Here is a 21,820-nt window from a genome sequence, read left to right as displayed (position 1 = left end):
AGGAAAAGCATCTGTCATGGTGGTGTTATAACATGAACTTGATCGAGACTCATTTCAAGAAATAAATCTCAAATCAGAACGTAAAGGTCAATTTCCTGATAGAGGTCTTTAAAAGCTTTGGGATTGAGCCGTGCATGTGTGCTCGAAACCGACATCGTGTTGATGCAGATCTGAGGAATACAGTCTGAGACAACTAGAGCAGCCTGACACAATTCAGAGAATGAAATATTAAGTAGTTGCAGCAGCATTTACATCTGAGGAGGCTCCAGGCCCGAAGCAACCCAGAATGGCAGCACCAGAGGAAAAGTATGCTGTGAAGAAGGTAGAGTGCAAGGGGCGCTTTGTGAAGGGAGCACGTTTAATTTTGTTTAAATCTTTTTATTGACTTTTACAATTTAAACAATGTAGTACAGCACTAGATCAACAATAACGCATATCAGGAGTGGATACAATAGCGAATCATGTGTTGTGTATTCCAAGGGGAGAGTACATGCGTAATATAACCAACACGTGAGATTTAAAAAACGGCATCATTAGGGCACTTGAGTGAGGACTCCAGTGTATACTCTGCCAGTGAGCTATTCATGGGTCAGAGTGCCGTGCATCTGTGAACATTGGAAAGAGGGTACAACAAAATGAGGACAAAATAACTCTACAAATGGGAGGGGGTAACTGCCCATGACCTAAGGCCTCAATGTGTTGCATCAGTTGAGCAACTGCTTGTAACATGTAGTAGGAGCCTGTGATACACCAAACTAGGTAGAGATTAAGAGACGCCATCCTACATGAGGCATCATAGCGGTGACAGCTATATGTGGCATCAGAGCTCATTAGGCCTCTGACTCTCCCTGTGCATTCTCAAAGGGTGCATGTAACTTCTGCAATGCGCTTACAATGGCCCCCCAGTCAATGACTAGGGGAAACTTGCGAAGTCCAGCAGGTCCTCCCTTTGAAGGGAGGACCTGCTGCTTTGGCCCAGTTGAGTAAGGAGTGATGCCAGGCCAATGCATAGGGCGCCACTGGCGCTTTTCATCTTTTAGCAATCAGGCGCTTCGCTGTGATCAAGCCCAGGTCTAAGAATCATGAGGAGACCTTGGGTTTCCTGCCCCTCTTAAAAAGGTGTAATATACACCTTCGCTTGATGCAGTGGGCTAAAGTGGTCGCTATGTCAGTCCAGTACCCTCCATGGGCAAGGCAATGCCAGAGCATATGCAGTAAGTCTGCGTCTAACAGACGGCATCTGGGGCATTCAGAATCAGCGTAGTGGAAAGTACTTATTGATCTGGCGGGGAGAGATATGCACAATGGAGAATGAAATATTGGATTTGCTGAAAGCACTGGTTATGAGAGACTCGTGTCAGGCTTTCCAGCATCTCCACCTATTCCCTCTCCGCTAGGGCCCGCCCTAGGTCCTCTTCCCAGTGCTGTCTCAGGGAGGTCAGTGGGATCGCTGTGTGCTGACAGAGGGACGAGGCAAACCAGTGTATCAAATGTCCCCCGAGCCCATTATGTGTAAGTATTGCATTAGGAGATGTGTGGACGGTTCAGACGCTAAGCTACCCCACCTAGATGACAGGGAAGCTATGAGCCCACAATGTAGTAAGAAATGCCCGGAGGGTAGATTATTATCCGAGATGAGATCCGAATATGGGATTAAAGCACCGCTCCTAAAAAGGTCCCCTGTGTCATAAATGCCCGCCGCTTCCCATCCGCACAATTCCGCTGCTGTGACAGTTGAACCACCCCCTTGGTGTTCCCAAAAGAGGAATAGCCGGGGCAGATGGTGTGGTGTTACGGGTGATGTGGAGGCTTCTGTAGAAAATAGCAGGGAGTCCGCTTTCCTGGGCTTTGCACTAGGGTGATACATGTAGAGTAGAGTGTGAAGCACCATTTGTGGTTGCAACGTGGCTGTGTATGACAGGTGACGCAAAGCTAACCATTTGGCCACCCATGGCAACTGTGCTGCTAAGTAATAGCGCTCAAAATTGGGCACTGCGAGCCCACCCTGATCTGCTGGCAAGTAAAGCTTCCTAATAGAGGCCCTATGCCTAGATGTTCCCCAGAGAAAGTCCCTGGCCATTGCTTCCAGCTTGTTGAAGTAGGGGGGAGATGTAAAGAGGCAGGGCAGCAAAATAGTAAAGAAGGCGAGGGAGGATTACCATCTTCGCAAGAGCCAGTCTACCTGAGATGGACAGCGCAAGTATTTTCCAGAATGTCATCTGCAAGGAAATAGAGGAGGTGGCTCTGGGGATATTCCTGTCAAATATGTTGGTTTTGGTGCAATATATGCAAACACCTAAGTAGTGCACCACAACACTGGAACGTCCCCCAGCATATATCTCGGATCTGGGGTGGACGTCAAGAACGGGAAGAGAATGGATTTCGCTGCATTGACCCTCAGCCTCAATTTCCTTGCGAATCGCGACAGTGCTGAGTCTAGCGAAGGGGATAGAGTGAAGGTCTCTTGCATACAGCAAGATGTCATCAGCATATAAAGAAATGGTATGCATACAATCTTCGAGGGGAATACCCATTTCCACCTTGGCCCGAATGAACTCCAACAATGGTTCCACCGATAGGGAGAAGAGCAGCGGGGAAAGCTGGCAGCCCTGACGAGTCCCCTGACCCACACATATAGAATCCGAGATGTAGGGACCAGTTTTCACATGGATCATTGGGCGTTAATGGAGTGACCTGACCATGTTGAGGAATTGAGCACCTATGCCGAACCTTGGCAACACTGCAAAACGTAGTCCCACTCAAGGGAATCAAATGCCTTCTCAAGGTCAAGCACTAGGCAGCCGAGCGTGGCCAGCCCAGTGGGATGTATTCTTCCACGCTACAATAGTGGCGAAGGTTGAGCGGGGTGTTCCGGGCTGGGACGAAACGATTTTGATCGGTGTGCACCAAAAAGGGAATGCATGGGTGAGTTGGTTAGCAAGGGCTTTTGCCAGGATTTCATAATCCATGTTTAGGATCACTAAGGGTCTGTACGACTCCAGAGCCGCGGAGACCTTGCCTGGCTTCAATAAGGATACCACATTAGCAGCGCAAATAGATGGAGGGAGGGCTGCATAGTCTAGCGCCGATGTGTAGAGTATGTGTAGGTGCGGTACCAGGGTCTCTGCGTCTGTCTTGTAAACTCTGTTTCGAACCCATCTGGGTCAGGTGTCTTACCAGATGCTAGTGACGCAAGCACTTCCCGAACCTCCTCCACCGACAGAGGAGAATCCAACTCTAGGAATTGATCAATGGATAGGGTGGGCAGCTGAACCAAGTCAAGAAAAGAGGATATTTGGTGGGAGTTGCCATGTGTGCTAGATGTGTAAAGAGCACTGTAGCGCTTGGCCATGGCCTAATGTATATCCTGCTGTGCGTATCTCATTTGCCCTAGCTCGTCCCTAATGGTGTGTATGGGATGGTGAGGGTGTTCCTGTCTGATAAGGAAAGCGAGCAGTTTACCCGCCCTATCTGAGGAGGAGTGGGAAAAGGCAGAATGGGCTAGGTAGTTACAGCTCAGTTTTTCCAGAAGTTCTAGCCGGTTCGCATGCAGGGCATCCAACTACGCCCGAGCCTCGTGGTGTGTGACTGACAATGTTTCCCAATGTAAGAGCTTCAGTTTGATGGAGGCAAGAGAGGCATCTAATTGCCTATGGATACTTCAGATCAGACTTAGACAATGGCCACTAGTCATGGCTTTAAAGGCCTCCCACTCTATCAGGGGGAACAGGTAGAGCTGGCGTTGTACACAAAATATCTGAGCAGTGATGCCTCAAAGGAGCTGCGGAAGGCCCGATCCTCCAGCGCTGCGGTCTGCAGCTGCCAGGTCGGGATCGGGGGGGGGGGGTCCTCGCCTCCCACCTTAGTGACACTGTGGATTGTGATCCGAATAGGTCCGCCCCAGATAGCCAGTGTTGCGAATTAATGGGACCAGCGCTGCAGATTCCAGGATGCAGTCCATTTACACATTGAGATTCTGTGCAGATGAGTAGAAGGAATATACCCATGAGTCAAGGTTGGGTGCGTGCCGCACATCCGTTAGGGACCAGGGCCCTATCCAGTTACATAGTGCCTGAGCGTTCGACGGAGCAGTGGTGGGGGAGAGATGTGGGAAAGAGGGGTCAAGTGAAATGTCTAGAACCATGTCGAAGTCCCTGCCCAGTAGCCACAGGACATCTCCGTATCTAGAGAGTGTGGTGGAGAGACTGCCAAGGTATGTGATCTGATCTGTGTTGGGAGCATAAACTGAGGCCAGCAAAACAGCCTGCACGTTGGGCCTACCTCTGATGAAAACATAGCGCCCTGCAGGATCAATCACTTCCTCCTCCTCTTCCCCCGGGGTCCCTACCTTCACCTATATTAGGGAGCCTCTGGCCTGAGATGAATAGTTAGTGCTGTACACATGTCTGCACCAGCGACAATGAAGCTGGGCAGCCTCCAGGCTTGTCAAGAGCACCTCCTGTAGAAAAGCAATCCCAGTGGACGTGCGCTGTACGTAGGCATATATGGAATACCTGCGTTCAGGAGTGTGCAAGCACCGACGTTCCAGGAAATGATGTTAATGTTCGTCATGTGTCTAGAGCAGGTTTGTAGAACCCAGCTGGTGTAGCAGCTGCGCTGTGTGGATGCATTAGGGGAGGCCTCAGGCAGTACAATGACAATCTAGGGTGAGAAACAACTTGAGAGCGAACCCTAAACAGGGATTGAACCAAACAGCTACACATAACCAAGGCAATTAATACATAGTCAGATGATGACCGTGAATAGGGGTGGTGAGAAAGGGTGGGATAGCTTCTAGTAACCCATTCCCAAGGCACATAACACCAAGAACTGGCAGCCTGAGGCGTTTCTGCTTTTGTGCAACGTGACAGTTGTGTGTGATGCTAGGTGACCTAATGAACACTTAAAAAGGAACAATTACATGACTCTACAATACCTCTATTAACGTCTGTGATGAGAACTGCTTCAGTCCATTGTATTAAATGAGATCATCTTATGTTTGAGGCGTAATGACTGGAGGACGAGGAGAGTCAGGTCTGGAGTACCATGCCGGTGAGGAATCAGCGTCCCCCTTGGAACTGGAAGGTGATGAAGTGGACTCTGAGGACTATCTGGCTGAATGAAGGATAGAAGCAATATGTATATTATCCTGGCTCTCTGATAGGATCTGTTCTGGGTCTGGGGCATTGATTGGTGAGCCCCTTCTCTGTGATCCTCCGCCCCTGCCCCTCTGACGTCCACACCTGTAACTCTTCTGTGCCAAGGGGTTTTCCTGAGGCAGAGAAGTTGTTTCTAGCCCATTTTCCTCCAGCCAGTCCCATGCATCCGAAGGAGAGTCAAAAAATGGGTAGTGTCCTTATGGATGACTCGAAGACGGGCTGGGAACAGCAGAGAGTATCGTAGATCTTAAGCTCTTAACTGCTTCTTCACTGCTCCGAATCTGGCATGTCTCCTCTGAGCTGAGCAGTGTAGTCAGGGAAGAGGGAGACTGAGATGTTTTGTTCCATGGGGGCCCGAGGCTCTCCCCACCTCTCTCAGAATCACATCTCTGTCCCGAATGTTCCGCAGGTGAATCAGAAAAGGACATGGGTTAGCATCTGGAGGCGGTTTATGAGCAGGGTCCCTGTGCACCTGCTCGACAACAAACTGGAGGGAGAGTGTCTGGGGGGAGTAGCTCCTGCAACCAGGTCTTCTCGCCGGCCAAGTTCTGTTGGGGGCTATCCCGATGGTTGGCGGAGCGGAGATGACCCATGACTAGCTGCTGCACGCTAGGCATAAAGAGCAGTTGGGGTGGCGATCTTATCTGTCACAGCTGCAGGTGGGGAGCAGGGCACCGCCGCCCCCCTGGCCCCCAAGTTTTAAAGGAGGTACCTTGGATGACTGTGCTCCAGGCCCAATTGGAATGCTCCGAGGGCCAGTATCCACGGATCATGGGATGGTAAGTGGGTTGCAGTAGAACCATGAACACGTAACCCTTCAATTCACCTGCTGTAATATGGCCTTGCATTTGAGGGCTACAGGGAATCCTGAGTATTGTCGCTGTTGATCACAGTTCAAAGGACGCTTCTTCATTTTCCCTGAGGAGGAAATGGGCCACATTATGTCAGTGGGGACGGAGGTGACTCCAGGCTCTACCCCAGGAGTTGTCCCTCTACACCGAGCTAACAGGGCCAGCATAACGAGGAGTGCCAGGCCAGCGAGGGGGCAGTCATGCTCCAGCCAAGGTCTCAGTCTGGGCAGGCATTGTGCGTGTGGGGAGGGAAAAAGTGGTCTGGGCCAGAACTTCATAGTCCATAGCGCACACCCACTGTCCCTGGCACTACTATGCCACTCGCTGCCTGATGCCGCCCAGTAGATTCAGGCTAGGCCACTCCCGACCCTTTCCAGCTTCATGCGCCCAGAGGTCAGGGCACACAGACCACTCTCTCAATCACGCAACTTGACCGCCCAGGGTGCCTAGGCCCGACCGTCCTCTGTGCCTCCCCCTCCCATGGCGAGCACCGCAAGTACACTGCCGAGGCCTACCGTCACCTCCGTAACAAAAGCAGCTGTCCTCCGTTGAGATCTGCGGCACTGCAGGTTAGGCCTGATTCATGGCACCAATTTCTGTTTTTTTCATCTCGTCCGCACCATAGCACAAATCATCCGTAGGGCTCGAGCGCGGTCTCCAGTGGCCGCTCTGACCCAGACCCAAACGCACCCCGATACTCTGACAGCACGGCCCGCACACTGATAGCGAGGCTATATCGAGTGCTGCCCTGAAAGTAGGTCAGCGCCTCGATCCAGGAGAGAGCCTCAACTCAGCAGTGGGGGAAAGGTGGACCCCAGCTACAGCATCGGGCTCCCAGGGAGGGCTGGAGCACGGCGGCAGGACTGATGGGACTCAGAGGCGGGACCCCTGCCTCCACTGATGGTTCGTAGGGCTCTCAGGTGAGTGGGGGTGAGGCTGGTCCGAGCCAGAGGTAGGCCTATGAGGAGAAGCAGGCCGTACCTCCCGCCAAGCAGGCACCAAAGTTCCCCGCTGGATGCAGCCGACGGTTGCATCCAGCGTCCAGGGAAGCAGCGGTCAGTGGAGGACTGCAACCCAGCAGGCGAGGCCAGGACTCACTGTGCCTCCCCCCTCTGTCCTGTGCTCGGTTCACTATACTCCACTAGGCGACACAAGCCTTGAGATGTCAGGCCTGGAGACGCTATGTCCGGGTGTGCCCCGTGTAGTATCTGTGAGGCTCCCCAGTGCACAGCCCCAACTGCTGGTCTACGCTCTAATCTCGGAGCGAAAGCTAAATCCAGAGCCCTCCACAGAGGCAGCGACTCCGAACATGCGCAGGCCAGGGACAGGCTTCCGCTGGGATGTAGGCCACGCCCCCTGCATATACCTCTGTAGGCCACGCCCCCTGCTCCCACCCAGTACACGATTCCAGGAACCCCACCGGAGGGTGCAGCAGACCTAGGCACACCTCATCTGTGCACTTAAATTTCAAGCTAGGTCCGCTAGATGCAAGTATGGCCAGGATAAAAGTGGGATAGGTTGCAGAGCGCAATCAAAAGGCGTACACCTTCTTAGGTGCTTTGCCATGCCCCCCCTTGAAGGGAGCACATTTTATGGAGGACTTCCAACACTGTCCTTCCCTGAGACAGTTGATCAAGAGGAAAAGGAGGACCCTATCAAGAAGCAAAACAGGAATGATCTGGGACACTGCTCTTTGCATATGGCAGTGAGAAATGTTTTAAACAGGGACTGGAAAATAGTGGAAAATTCAGTTTCCAAGATATCTGTTGGAAATGTATGCAATAAAGGGGCTTTGGAGGAGTTTTAAGCTCCTTTTAAAGTTGTTACAGTAATGGATGGCTTACCCTTGCAAGAAACCATTATTTCAAAAGATTCATCATCAGCAGACTGCTGATAAAAACAGTTGATGTGGCAATAAATGCAGCGTCAAATTTTGACCTTAGGTAAAACATTGAAATACATGTCCAGAAATTATGTTCTAGAAATAGTTCCCAAACTTATTTCTATGTATCATCAAAGGTGTTGCATTTCATACAAGAGGGGTTTTGTTACTGCTGGCAGCTCCAACTCTAAGGAGCCAAGGGGGCATCCATTCCTTAGTTTTAGGGTAGCAAAGATTTGCCAGTTGCAGAGTTATTTTGTAGATTACTTTGGAGCTTTTGTATTAGATACCCAGTAATTTGATCTCCTACCCAACGTGGGATTTGAAATTGGTATTACATGCTTTACATAACTCACCTGTTGAAGCTTTTTGAAGTAACTGTCAGCTAAGGTGTTTCTAATCTTAGTGGTGATTTGCTCAGGGAGGTGAATTCGGGACCTAAGAACTTTATTATCCTTTCTACCATATATGCATTTTTTTAGGACAAATGGTTTTTAGAACAGAACCTTCATTTCACCAAGGAGTCATTCCAGTTTTCACGTGGAACTCAGTTTTTTAAGTACATAATTTTATACAGTGGTTGCAAGTAGTGCCGATGGGCACTTATTTTTGGGGACTGGCACTTATTTTTTTGATCAAACTTTGATATAAAGCAAGAGAGAGAAAAACACAAAAGGGGTAAAGAAGGAGGCAAAGAAAAATGAAAAAACCATGACAAAGATAAAAGGGATGGAAAAGAAACTGCAAGAGTGATATAAAAGCGTAGAGAGTGTGGTGGTGTATGAAAAAAGCATGAGGCGGAATTAAGATAACAAGGTCTTGGTATTCATCATTCCCAACTTTCAATATCACAGGCCATGGACTTCTAAGTGAAACTTTAGAACCTGGCGCTGAATCTTGTACAAATTAAGCACTGGGTATAATTCTTACGAGGAACTTTTTCATACAATGGATGTACCTCAAGCACTCTATTCGTAGCGTCATTTAGGAAGTGGATTAATTATTTTTTACTTTTGGTTTAGTAAACCAAGTACTGCCTTCATCCTAAGCAATGTTGAGTCACTGGTTTAGAAATCACTGATGCATTTGCAATGACTGGTAAACGTTTTCCCAGCCCAGTCCATGGACGGATGGGGTATCCACATCATGATCATTGTTTAAAGGGCCCTCAATGAGAATTATTTGTTCTGCAGTAACATGGTCTTCTCAGTATACATTTATATCACAATATAGACTACAAATTGGTGGTGGCATTTTGGTAGAATTGTAAGCTCAAGTGTTAGCTTCAGCTACAGAAAATGTTAAGAAAATGCATCTTTCTGCATGATTACCCCTCATTTTGCTTAAACTGATGCTATTGGTTTTTGGACTGTGTACACTGGGACCCTGATATCCAGGCTTCAATGCATGCACTCTGACCCCTAAAAAGTGATGGAATGGGTTAAAAGCCCTGATTGACACATTTAACATACCTACAAGTCTCTACTATATGGTACCACATGTACTCAGGGCCAGCAAGTTAACTGTCACTAGTGGACTGCAACGCTTATTGTGCTACTACTAAAGTGACCATGTACAACATGACTATATGCCTGCCACAGCAGCCTTAGTGTGCAGTTTTAGGATTACATCGATTTTTATAGAAGTAAACAACACAATCACTCTCTTGCATCCAACAACCGGCAAATAGAGGAGGAGAAAAGAAATAGGCAAAGAAAAAAGGCAAGAGGGTAAAACAGGGATGCATGGTGATCAGGGTCGGACTGGGAACCAAAAAACCGGCCCTGGCAAAGTGCTCGGCCGGCCCCCCCTCCCCACTCGGGGGGGGGGGGGGTTGGAGGTGCCGCCGAGCGCTTTGCTAGGGCCGGTTTTCGACCGATTTTGTTACAGGGCCGATTTTGCAGCTATGCTGCAAAAACGGCCCTGTAACAAAATCGCCCCCAAGGGCCCAAAACCGCCCCCCACCCTTGCGGCGCACCGGGGGATTGCCTGGTGCCCGCTATGGCCAGTCCGGGCCTGATGGTGATAAGAGGTGAAGGGAGAGTGAGGAATAAAGAAAGAATGTGATGCCCTCACTCACAACATTCAACAACTTTCACTCATCCACACTCATTCCAAGGGAGAAGTTACACTGTGGTGTTTGCATCTGTGGTAAGGCGTAGAATCCATAAATATATTGGGTAAATAAGTTCACGGTAAGTGGTGGACAAGAATTTCAGACATTCACCCCATGTCTTCTCGAACATTAGGGAGATTGAGTTCCACCATGGTAGTAACATTCTCCATGTTAAGAACATCCCAGAGTTTATGCAACTGGTCAGTGTGTGTAGGTACAACATCAGTGCCCCGATTCGAGAGTAGGAACTGTTTCCCTGCACATAGTGCAAAAGTTATGGCCCTCCCCTTTGAAGAGCTCAGTGGATATGTGAGGGAGTTAGGGAGACCCTAAAGAATGTAGCTAGGAAAGTGGGGCAGTTCTGTATCAAATATCTGATCAATGACCATAAGGACATCCTCCAAATATTGATGTAACTTGGGCAGTGCCACAATATATGAGAGAGTGTGCCCTGAGTGAGTGCAGTTTATCCAACAAGAGAGGTTTGGCCCATTGACGGGAAACAGGTAGGGCCACAATACAATATATATACAAAAAATACCTGGATTCCCACTTTTCAATTTATCGACAACCACACTATATTCTTTTGATGGTTAGGCTATTCTGATCAGCCTTTCAATTTTTATTTTAAATATTTTCTCTGAATAGCATAAACACTCCGATACTCAGAAGAACACACAATTTTTAAACAATGCAAAACATTAATTCAACATATAAACATACATTTCGGCCAAACTTAATTAGACATCATAAACACACAAAAAATAATAATATCGATTGCTTCAAATTTCAGTTTTCAAAAAGCAAAAACACTACTCAGCATATTTCATCACAATACGTAGCGTAAATAAATATTGCCTATTTGTAAAGCACCAAAAGTACAAATCTCTCAGAATCAATACACGTAGTTTAATTGATTCCTGCACTTCAACATGTCAAAACATGCCGACACGTTTCCAGCACCGTATAAACTCTTCTCGGGCTTTCATCAGGGCTTCCTACTATTGGCAAGGTAGATGATCTATGAAGCAAGTGAAAGATAAAATCACTTCTCTGCTCAACTACTCCCCTCCTTCCTAGCAGCCAGTTATCATATAAAAGATTGTGGCAATCAAAAGAGAAAGGACACTGGTATCTACTATAACCATTGGTTATATTTGACAACCCTCATAAACGCTTAGATTATTATGATGCGGTGTATATTTTTGTCCGCCCCTTATCTAGCGTCATGGCATAGTCATTGGGTAGTCAAAAGACGTGCTATATGCCTGCCTCACCCGAGGCAGCCTCCGGTAAGAGTAGAAGTGTCCAGGGATTTTGGGACAACAACAGAGCAGTGATTTCTGGAGCAGTCAAAAAGGTTAAAAATCAGTGTCACACCGAAACCAAAATTTATTTTAAAGAGGTGGGCACTGGTGGTTAAAAAATACTTGGGTATATTAGATAATCGAGTTACTGGATTATCATAAGTCTCTTAAGGGTTGGTCGACATGTTTCAGCTCACCTGGGCCCAGCCGGGTCAGTGGAGCTTTCGTCAGGACAAAACAAGGGTTTTTTTTTACTCCCAAAACTTGTGTAGTATTCAAATAACGTATGAAACTCTCATACTGAAATTCCTTCGTTTTAAGTAAATTTCTCCTCGTCAGGGTGCGGAGAGTCGCCTTAAGAGTCGTGGTCCTTGCCACGTGTAGGAGTCTCTTAGCTCCTGTTGCTGACTCTGCCCCTGGTCAATTTCAGTATGAGAAGTGGTTTATTGTTAGACTGATCGCGGGGCCGCTAAGGGTGCTGGTTAATGAAGTCCCATTCTATTTCCTACCGTCACAGTGTCCAGACACTATCTCTGCCCCAATTAAGTGCATTCCAGGGTATGTTTAAGTGAAGTCAGGCTATTTGACAGTCACTGAAGTCCAATTATACCGTAAAAATCACGGAGTGATGAAACCTACTCCACCTGACTGTCGCAAGATTATGCAAACATGAATGACGTCAGACGACTCGTGAAAGCTCAGACATTTCGTTGAGGCCCGTCAGAGTACTGTTAAATTTCATGATGATGTATGCCTCTTTTGTCAACAGTAGTGAGTCGATGTCCATGGTTGGTCTGGATGTGTTTACTACCATTAGGACAGTCCATTTAAAATCATGTTCAGAATGATTCTCTGTCAAAAAGTGCTCGACCATGGGGGCTGTGAGGACCTTCTTCTTTATTCTCGAACGATGTTACGTGATTCGGTGGTTAATTTGCTGATTGGTTTTGCCAATATACACTTTTTGACAAGGGCAAACCACAGCATATATGAAATTTTTTGTCTTGCAATTCGAGAATGCCACATGCATCCACCTGTTGTTCTCATGGATAAATTCAGTTCCCTCTATTGTATTTGCGCAAGCGACACACGTCCCGCACTTATGGTGCCCCTCCGCCGGTTTCATGCCCCACTGTGCAAGTAGATCTTTCTTCAACACTTTTGGACTGATATCAGCCCTTACTAGTTCCTGTCCAATGCTTTTATTTTTGCGCATGGCAAACAAAGGGCAGGGTAATTCGAACCCCAGATTTTCCAAAAGGTGCCAATTCCGAGTTATTATTTGTTTGAATTTATTGGTCTGTGGGCCAAATGTGGTCACACAGACCAGTTTCTTCAATGGTGGCTTCACCCTTTTCTCTAGTAGTGTTTCCCGTGGAGTATTCCATGCACGTTTTTTGGCATGCTTGAGCATTTTTTTGGGGTAACCCCTCTTCCGCATCTGGTCACAAAACACCTCAGCATGGTAGTCAAAATCATCTCTGGAGGAACAATTCCTACGGATCCGCTGTAGCTGACCGTAGGGCAGATTTTCTTTTAAACTTTTGGGATGTGAACTCTCAAAATGAAGGATGGTATTCTTATCTGTGGGCTTGCGATGTAAAGATACCATTAGACGCCCTTCCTTAGGGGCCACATCTACATCCAAGAAAGTTAACTTTGTTTGGCTTTTGGCACAGCTAAACTTGATATCTTTATGTCTGTCATTCAGCCACACAAAAAACTGATCCAGTTCTACACTTGTTCCCCTCCACAGACACCAGACGTCATCAATATAGCGAAGCCACTGTAAAATGTTCTGTGAAAAAGGATTATTGGAAAAAATAAATCTTTCCTCAAATTCCGCCATGTATAGGACCGCCATCTCCGGGGCAAAACGACAACCCATGGCAGTCCCCTTCACTTGTACAAAAAATGAACCATTGAATTTGAAATAATTATTTTTCAGGGCAAGGGTGGCCAAACTAAGAATAAATTCAGTTGGGACCCAGTGAGGTCTTTCTCTTCGTTCAAGGTACAGTTCTATAACCTCAAGGGCCTCTTCTTGAGGTATTTGGGTATACAGTGAGGTGACGTCAAAGGTCACCATCAACTGTTCCTGGTCATTGAACTCTATGTTTTCCACTTTCTGGATGAACTCAGTCGTGTCCCTTAAGTACGATCGCACACTTGTGAGAAACGGTTTTAAAAACACGTCCACATACTTGGAGAGCGGTTCCAATACTGATTCCACCCCTGATACGATTGGACATCCTTGTGGGTCGTCTAGCCTCTTATGTGTCTTCGGGAGGAAGTACATGATTGGTACCCTGGGATACTTTTTACACAGGAAGTCTGCCTCTTTGGGGCCAACCCACTTTTCTTCTAAGCCCTGTTTAACAATCAACGAGATCTGTTCTTGTAAACCTGGGGGGGGATCACTCGATATTTGGCGATAGCATTCTTTGTTGTCCACATGGGACATCCCTTCCTTTAAATACATGTCTTTTGGCCAGACGACCAGGGCACCCCCTTTGTCTGCCTGTTTTATTACGACAGAGCTGTCATTCTTGAGAGCGACAAGTGCTTCTTGTTGTCCTGCTGTTATGTTTTTTTAAGGTATTTCGGCCGTTTCTCTAATTGTGTCAATGAAGACAATACCGCTTGTTCATAAGCTCCTATTGCTTTCGGAACGCTAGATGGCGGAGGAGTGAATTTGGACTTATTCGCAAGCCCAGTGGTTTCCAAGTTTTGCTTGTATTCCTTATCTGCAAAGAAGGCTTTTAAGCGAATTTTGCGGCAAAACTCCAATGTTTCTAATTTTAGCTTTGTGAAGTCCATCAACCGATTCGGGTCGAACTTTAAGCCCAACTCCGACACTGAACGCTCACTATATATATACTGATCAGGTAAGACTCGAGACCGAGTAGGGGTTTAGAAAACCGCCCCACACACACGAGCCGGTTATTAACTTTGGCCGGGTGTCTGTGTTTATTGTAGAACAGCAGATAAGGTGCACCGAAGAAGATTGAACATAAGCTTCACGCACTGGAGCAGAAGTGGGTGGCCGGGCGCTCGCGGCGTCTTGCTCAAACCTAAGGTGAGGGAGTGTTTGAATAACGAACACAAGTGTTTTTTTTTAAAACGAGGGAAGAAGGCATATTAATGTGAGGATTTGATACTCCTTTTTAGGACCATCTGCCTAAAGACGAAAGTCGGTCCGCTTTGCCACATCAAACAAGTTAAGGTAGGACAAAGGTCTCGTGGTTTTCTCAAACAAGATTAAACGAATAGGGCGAATATTTATACCTTTTCGCCCTGATTTGTGTCTCCACAGAGTCGTCTTCCCCCTGTTGGATTTTAGCAACACAATATTTGAGAATCGCCCGCCGCCCTAAATAAGCTGTGTGTCGAGGTATGCCCTGTCACTCTACTTACTGATAGTGGGTGTAATTGGAGTACAATAAACACGATAAATCACTAGAGGAATTGTTTTTTTAGAGGTGGTTCCTGACACTGCCTTATGTCTCGAAAAGTTACGTAATTGCTGAAGCTTTGAGAAGGTATGGGGTCTTTTATATAATAACTGGCTGCTAGGAAGGAGGGGAGTAGTTGAGCAGAGTAGTGATTTTATCTTTCACTTGCTTCATAGATCATCTACCTTGCCAATAGTAGGAAGCCCTGATGAAAGCCCGTGAAGAGTTTATACGGTGCTGGAAACGCGTCGGCATGTTTTGACATGTTGAAGTGCAGGAATCAATTAAACTACGTGTATTGATTCTGAGAGATTTGTACTTTTGGTGCTTTACAAATAGGCAATATTTATTTACGCTACGTATTGTGATGAAATATGCTGAGTAGTGTTTTTGCTTTTTGAAAACTGAAATTTGAAGCAATTGATATTATTATTTTTTGTGTGTTTATGGTGTCTAATTAAGTTTGGCCGAAATGTATGTTTATATGTTGAATTAATGTTTTGCATTGTTTAAAAATTGTGTGTTCTTTCGAGTATCGTAGTGTTTATCCTATTCAGAGAAAATATTTAAAATAAAAATTGAAAGGCTGATCAGAATAGCTTAACCATCAAAAGAATATAGTGTGGTTGTCGATAAATTGAAAAGTGGCAATCCAGGTATTTTCTGAGTGAGTGCAGTGGCACCAACATTGATCGTCACTCCCACTCTTCCATTTAGCAATACAGGCAGGTGTGTAGTACCAATAATGCATAACTTTGATCTTTGTCTCTCTACCGGAGACCCTACATGCAGAGGTATGAGCTTGTTGTAGGATGGCAGACCATTCCGTATCAGAGAACGAATGCCCGCACTCCCATTCCCAAAGCGTGTGAGTTGGAGAAGCCGAGAGTTTAAGTTTGATGTTAAGGAAGGCATAAACGTCAGACAGGATATGGCGGTTGTCTCACCTAGAAAACAAACAGCACTCGAAGGGAGTAAGTAGTCTGCTTCCATGAGGGCATTTCCCTGGAATGGCAATCCAGTGTTGAAGCTGCATGCAGCACCATCGCTCCGAACAAGACAAAGCAGCTCCATCTCTCCGAACCAGGCAAACCATGCTCTCTTTGGACTTGAAAAAGGGCCAATAGGCCCTGAGCCTTACATAAATCTCATATTCTCCTACAATTAGCATCTTGAGAATGACATCCCATGAAGAGTGGGTGGTAAAACTGCATTCACGATAATAGGGGTAAGCAGTGAAATGGGGGTAGATAGTTGTCTAGAGAGACTAACTTTATCCCACACCCCCATCCTAGCCTTGACCACTGGAGAGATGTACACCCCCAATGGGCGATGTATCTGTGGGAGCCATGGCATCTTCCAGATATGGATGCCCGCCACCCCCTGGTCTAGCAAACAACAGTGTTTCTCCGTGGTCGGTCGCTGGCAATCCACAAGAAATAGTAACTGCACTGCCTGGTAGTAATGTACCAGATGTGTCACCCAACCCTCCCACTGCCACAGTAAGTATGTACCTTCTTTGGTCATCATCGGGCACTTCCCCCCCCCTAATAAGGGTCTCACTGAGATGTTGCAATTTTTCCGGTACTTGGGAGGTAGGCTGAAGAGACATGGTCTGCATAAGAAAGATGACCTTCGGGAGTAGGGACATTTTAATAGCCGCGATTCTCCTGAGCCAAGAAATAGGTCCCCCATGCCATGATTGGATCTACCTCCGGGCTGTGCCCAGCAGGGCAACATTATTATGTGTCACTGTCTTCTTTGGAGTGGAAAGAATTTGAACGCCCAAGTAAGAAGCCCTTTGAGGTGCCCAGGGAAAGGGGAACTGTGCCGCTAATTATTATTGCTCCACCCGTGGAATGGTAAGGTTCCGTGCTTGAGATACCCCCCGCCCCCCATCGAGACTACCTCTATAAGAGGATGGCTTTCAATTTGCTCCACCAGCAGCTCCATATAATGCAAATATGAGTGATGACAAGGGGCAACCCTGTCGCGTCTCCCTGGAGAGGAAGAGTAAGCGAGACAGTAGCTCGTTGATCCTAACTGATGCGACTGGGTTTGAGTAGCCGGCCCTCACCCACTGGCAAAAATGCAGCCCCAAGCCTATTGCTTCAAGAACCGACCTCAGAAAGAACCAGTGCACACAGTCAAATGCTTTCTCAGCGTACATCGAGAGGAGCAAGGTGGGGTTACGTTAGCAAGTGGTTTTGTCAATAAGATGGATCAATTGCTTGGTATTGTCCTTGCAGCTTCTTCCCCGTATAAAACCGAACTTGCATGGATCTATAAGTCCAGGCATATACTGCCCTAATCTTGTTGCTAAAATGCTGGTAAAGATCTTTGCATCAACATTGAGCAAAGATATAAAGCAATAGGAGGCGCAATATTGGGAGTGGTGAATGGGCAGGACAGTGTTGAAGACCACCTTCATAGTGTCTATGAGGGAGGCTTGGGAACTAATGGAGTTATAGAACCTAGCCAGGACAAGTGGCAACTAAGGGGCAATTTTTTTTATAAAAGGCAGCTATAAACCTGTCCATTCCTGGCCCCTTGTCCAGTTTAAGCCTTGTAATAGCTGCATAATATTTCTGCTTTGTGCGAATTCATGCATATTCTGACGCCCTATCTAGGGCCTTGAGCTACTTTCTGTCAAACTGTAAGTTGTCTGCACACCTTGTGTGAGCCAGTTACAAATAGGAGTGTTTGCTCTTTCTGTCTTTATTGAGCTGAGCGGCTGCTGCTATGTAAGCCCCTCAAAATACCGCCTAAAGCGTATCCCTTAATAGTGCCACTGGTGTGTCTGGGGTGTCATTAAGTTCTAGGTATCACTGTAGCACCTCTTGTATCTCTTTAGTTGTAGAGTTGTAGGACACCAGTTTGGGGCTGAGGCACCAGATCCATGATCTCGGGCAGTGTACAAGTAAGTGTAGTGTTATTGTTATTGGAGAGTCATCCGATAGAGCCGCAATTCCCATTTCGTTTTTTGGAACATGAGGGTTTGGTCCAACTAGGGTCAGGCTGGACCTTATAAACTTTTTAATGAAAAAATGGGCCTGACCTGCTGTTAAGCGATGCTGTTTCAATTAATAAACAGACTAAGACCTATTTCTATTTTGAATGGTCTGCGTAATTTAAATACTATCTTTCGAAACATCAATTTGACTAATTATGACAATATTACAAGATGCCTGTCTAAAAGACAAACAACAATTAAATCCATGTTCAAAAATAAACAAAACATACAATGTGCATTAAAGCAAATATGGACAAAATGTAAAGAACATTACAGTACAGAAAAATGCCAGCCGAATATTACAACCAGAAATAACAACAACCACCTCATCATTTCACGTTACATCACTTTGTGTACATAGTACAAGGGTAGTTGCACTACTGGGTAAACATTTGCGAATCCAATGTGCATCTCTATTTGAACATTATGCTGCCCTTGGATTACTATCATTTTAATGACCCAGCAGAAAGGTAAACGCCAACGCGCTTCGAATCCCGAAATTCATTTCTGGGATTCTCATCAGGGCTTTAGACTGGACAGGAGGTGTTCTAGAAAAGCCAGAAGCAATTTGATTTTAACGGTAAATATCAAATTAAAAAGGATTACCTTAGTTTCAGTACTAGGTTTTTTTTTTTAAGTAACTGTTGAATCTGGGGACAGAAGGATTAATTTATTAAACTGGCATGAACAATTATTTGTTCAGAGGAATTACGTTTAGATAGTTTTAAGAGGCGAACAGACTTACATTTAATTCGTGCGGTGGCCTGTTAACAATTTTTTTATGCTGAACAAACTCTATGGAAGAAGGAAAAAGGGCAAAGTTCAAATTTACATTACGGAAACACGGGCATCATAATTTAGAGTGAAATGTCGGCACCAAACCAAACACTTAAGTGCCGCCATTCAAACGAAGTGTAGCCATTTTAGGTTTAGATGTGTCTGTAATGTGGCAAGGTAAGGCCCACCACGTGGACACTGCACACTAATGAGGGACACTGACTCTGATCGCTAGTTAGCCGGAAAGACCTCGAGCGGTCTTCCGCATGTTTATTTATACCTCGGCGCGAGCCCGCCCCGAGGTTGTGCGTGCGTGCGTGGGGGAAAGATACATTGTGTGTGAGAGCCCGGGTGGCTCTCTACATCCCTCCTTTATTTTAGTCCCTTTCAGCCGGCACGTTCTCAGACTCGTGTTCAGGGGGAGGACAAGGCAAAGTCCATCAGCCGCTGGCTAGGCCTCGGATTGGGCCTCAGGCTGTAGCGGTGGTTCCGGGTCCATGGCAGTTCGACAACCCCGGCCGGGGTTGTCCCCGAACCTTCGCTCGCCTCTTCGGCCCTTGGCTGACTCCGCCCGATGTCGGGGCCTGGTGGCATTGGCCGTGGCGGAGTGTCCCCTCGTGGCGGGGCAGGAGCCGGACTCGGAAAACTGTTGAAGTCCACGTCATCCTGGTCTCCGGGCTCCATTCTTCCTGCCCTCTGATGCCCAGCGGCTGTGTCGGTCACCTTCCTGAAGCATGATACGTTTCTCGTCACCACTTGGCCGTCTCTCCTTGCAGTGACCATTGTTCCTTGTACTCGGTCCACTATCCACACTTCGGGCTCGAATGGAGTTCGGAACTTCCACCCTGGGTGACGATCCTTGACCACTACTGCGTCCCCTTCTCGGATGTCTGGTTCTTTGGCGTGGCGATGCACACTTGTTTTGATGTTAGTGGTTTGTCTTCGGGCTTGGGTGGCTTCCGCGTCTCTCTCTTCCGGCACCCACGTACTCGCAGTGGGGATGCCGTCCCTCGGAGCTCGCTTGAACAGCACGTGGGAGGGGGCACACTTGGTCGTTGAGTGAGGTGTCTGACGGTAGGCTCCTAGGAATTGATCCAGGGATGTCTCTGGGTCTTCACCATTGTCTACAGCTATGCGGAGAGCCCTATTTAATGTTCGCATCAACCTTTCCACCTCCCCGTTGGCCTGGGGCCACAACGGGGTGATTTTTCGGTGCCTGATCCGGAGAGCCTCCAGATATGCCTGGAACTCCCTTCCTTGAAAGGGGGGTCCGTTGTCAGACTTGAGTTCTTCGGGGAGCCCCATCGTGGCGAACACACGGTTTAAAACTTTCTTGACCTGCGGGAACGCAGTGGATGCAATGACTTCCACGATTGGGAATTTTGAGAAGGAATCAACTAGCACCAGCATGTGCCTTCCGTCCGGGAAGCTGCCAAAGTCTATGCTGAGTTGAGCCCAAGGCGCCTGGGGTGCTTCTTCAGTGATAACGGGTGCTGGGACAGGATCTCCTCCAGTGATCGTGCAGGCATGGCAGGACCGTATCATTGCCTCCACTTGGCTGTCCATTGCCGGAAACCACACCTTACTCCTCAGGCGAGCTTTTGTCTTGGCCATGCCTTGGTGTCCTACATGTGCCAAGCTCAAAGCTCGTTGTTGGAGGCTTTCCGGCATGACAATGAGATGCCCTCGTAGCACCACTCCATCATCTCCTACACTCAGTTCACTGCGTACTTGCCACAGCTGTTGTCTGGCGTGACTCACTTCCGGTCTGAGGCAGGAGGCGCCGTCGAGAAAACGGGCCCATTGGTTTCCTTCGAGGGCCTGTCGGACTTTCATCAGCGTCTCATCCCTTGCCGTGGCGTCTCCTATTTCCTTGAGCGACATGTTTTCAGGGCATGCGGCCTGCGTGACCATGTGGACGATTTCTTCCACTTCTTCTCCATCCTCGGCAAGGGGCTGCGGTGGGACGACATCCGGGTGTCGTGACAGGTAGTCGGCGGGGTTGTGTGCTCCCGGCCGGAATACCACTTTGAATCTGTGGCCCTGCAGCTGGACAGCCCATCGTTCGATGCGCGGGGGAGCCAGTCGCGACGTTCCCGCGAAGAGGGGCAGAAGAGGCTTGTGGTCAGTGACCACCGTGAATTCCTGCCAACAGAGATAGAGATGAAAGTGCTGGCACGCCCATTTGATGGCCAGGGCCTCTCTTTCAATTTGGGCGTACCTGGTCTCGGTGTCCGACAGGGCCTTGCTGGCGTAGGAAACCGGTTTCCACTCTTCTGGCCCGTATTCCTGTAACAGAACGGCTCCCAACCCTACTGGGCTGGCGTCGACGATCAATTCGGTCCGCCGGCGTGGTTGGAAGTAGGCCATAGTGGTATTGTCCAGAAGGCTGGTCTTGATGGTCTGGAACGCTTTGTTCGCAGCTGCAGTCCAGTCCCATTTCTGATCCGCACGGGTGAGGGCTCGGAGGGGCTCCGCAATGTCAGCCAGATTCGGGATGAACCGGCCACAGTATGTGGCCATGCCCAAGAAACTGCGCACTTCCGTTTGACTCCGTGGGGTGCTGGCTGCTTTGATAGCTTCCGCCTTCTTGGGATCGACTTTTAGGCCCTCCCTCGTGAATGTGTAGCCAAAAAAGTCCACCGACTCTTGATAGAATGCACACTTGGCTCGGTGTAGAGTCAGGCCGCTGTCGGCAAGCCTATGCAGGGTCGCCCTTAAATTGGCATGGTGTTCTTCAAGGGTTGTGGAGTACACAAGAATGTCATCGCTCAGGTTGATGACCCCTCGTAGGCCAGATAGCACCTCGCGAATGGCGTTTTGAAAGACTTCGGCTGCCGATGAGACACCGAAACTGAGCCTGGTGTAGCGACGCAGCCCCACATGCGTCGAAAAAGTGGTGATGTACCTGCTTGCTGGCTCCAACTCGAGCTGGTGGTACCCTGAGTTGAGGTCCAGCTTTGAGAACCACTTCGCCCCGTTGAGGTCCGCTATGATGTCGTCCATAGTAGGGGTGATATGTCTTTCGCGCTTGACAGCGGTGTTGGGGAGTCTCATGTCCACGCACAGACGAATGGCTCCAGGCTGCTTCGGCTTCGGGGCGACCACCAGTGGGGAGACCCAGGGTGTCGGGCCCGACACTTTCTCGATTACTCCCAGTTCTTCAAGTTTGCGAAGCTCCTCCTCCACTTGTGGCCTGAGGTTGAAAGGCACCCGCCGGTGCCTGAGTGCGACCGGTTTGACGGTGGCGTCGATGTGCA

This window comes from Lissotriton helveticus, chromosome 4_1 (genome assembly GCF_964261635.1).
Source record: "Lissotriton helveticus chromosome 4_1, aLisHel1.1, whole genome shotgun sequence".
Lineage (NCBI taxonomy): Eukaryota > Metazoa > Chordata > Amphibia > Caudata > Salamandridae > Lissotriton > Lissotriton helveticus.
The sequence above is the reverse complement of the archived record's forward strand: the minus strand, read 5'-3'. Positions refer to the sequence as shown.